Raw genomic sequence first — 1,806 nt, 5'->3', positions numbered from 1 at the left:
AAAAGTTTTCTGCAGGTCAACTTGTCGAGGCCTGATTTCCATTAATTTGATGAAAAACCCTACTGTTTTCACCGCCAAATCTTCCAGGGGAGTCTTGGCAAAATTTTGGCACCATTTTTGAGGAAATTGGAGAACGTCAGATTTTTGGTGAAATTCTGACCGCGCGGGTTAGGGATTTTTTCAAAAAAAGTTTTTCCGCCGCTCAACTTGTCGAGTCCTGATTTCCATTAATTTGATGAAAAACCCTTCTGTTTTCACCGCCAAATCTTCCAGGGGAGTCTTGGCAAAATTTTGGCACCATTTTTGAGGAAATTGGAGAACGTCAGATTTTTGGTGAAATTCTGACCGCGCGGGTTAGGGATTTTTTCAAAGAAAGTTTTTCTGCAGGTCAACTTGTCGAGGCCTGATTTCCATTAATTTGATGAAAAACCCTTCTGTTTTCACTGCCAAATCTTCCAGGGGAGTCTTGGCAAAATTTTGGCACCATTTTTGAGGAAATTGGAGAACGTCAGATTTTTGGTGAAATTCTGACCGCGCGGGTTAGGGATTTTTTCAAAAAAAGTTTTTCTGCAGGTCAACTTGTCGAGTCCTGATTTCCATTAATCTGATGAAAAACCCTTCTGTTTTCACTGCCAAATCTTCCAGGGGAGTCTTGGCAAAATTTTGGCACCATTTTTGAGGAAATTGGAGAACGTCAGATTTTTGGTGAAATTCTGACCGCGCGGGTTAGGGATTTTTTCAAAAAAAGTTTTTCTGCAGGTCAACTTGTCGAGGCCTGATTTCCATTAATTTGATGAAAAACCCTACTGTTTGCACCGCCAAATCTTCCAGGGGAGTCTTGGCAAAATTTTGGCACCATTTTTGAGGAAATTGGAGAACGTCAGATTTTTGGTGAAATTCTGACCGCGCGGGTTAGGGATTTTTTCAAAAAAAGTTTTTCCGCCGCTCAACTTGTCGAGTCCTGATTTCCATTAATTTGATGAAAAACCCTTCTGTTTTCACCGCCAAATCTTCCAGGGGAGTCTTGGCAAAATTTTGGCACCATTTTTGAGGAAATTGGAGAACGTCAGATTTTTGGTGAAATTCTGACCGCGCGGGTTAGGGATTTTTTCAAAAAAAGTTTTTCTGCAAGTCGACGTCTCGAGGCCTGATTTCCTTTAATTTGATGAAATACTGTTCTGTTTTCACTGCCAAATATTCCTTTGGAGTCTTGGCAAAATTTTGGCACCATTTTTGAGGAAATTGGAGAACGTCAGATTTTTGGTGAACTTCTGACCGCGCGGGTTAGGGATTTTTTCAAAAAAAGTTTTTCTGCAGGTCAACTTGTCGAGGCCTGATTTCCATTAATTTGATGAAAAACCCTACTGTTTTCACCGCCAAATCTTCCAGGGGAGTCTTGGCAAAATTTTGGCACCATTTTTGAGGAAATTGGAGAACGTCAGATTTTTGGTGAAATTCTGACCGCGCGGGTTAGGGATTTTTTCAAAAAAAGTTTTTCTGCAGGTCAACTTGTCGAGGCCTGATTTCCATTAATTTGATGAAAAACCCTACTGTTTGCACCGCCAAATCTTCCAGGGGAGTCTTGGCAAAATTTTGGCACCATTTTTGAGGAAATTGGAGAACGTCAGATTTTTGGTGAAATTCTGACCGCGCGGGTTAGGGATTTTTTCAAAAAAAGTTTTTCTGCAAGTCGACGTCTCGAGGCCTGATTTCCTTTAATTTGATGAAATACTGTTCTGTTTTCACTGCCAAATATTCCTTTGGAGTCTTGGCAAAATTTTGGCACCATTTTTGAGGAAATTGGAG

The sequence above is a fragment of the Lacerta agilis genome, chromosome 12 (assembly GCF_009819535.1).
Source record: "Lacerta agilis isolate rLacAgi1 chromosome 12, rLacAgi1.pri, whole genome shotgun sequence".
Taxonomy (NCBI): domain Eukaryota; kingdom Metazoa; phylum Chordata; class Lepidosauria; order Squamata; family Lacertidae; genus Lacerta; species Lacerta agilis.
The sequence above is the reverse complement of the archived record's forward strand: the minus strand, read 5'-3'. Positions refer to the sequence as shown.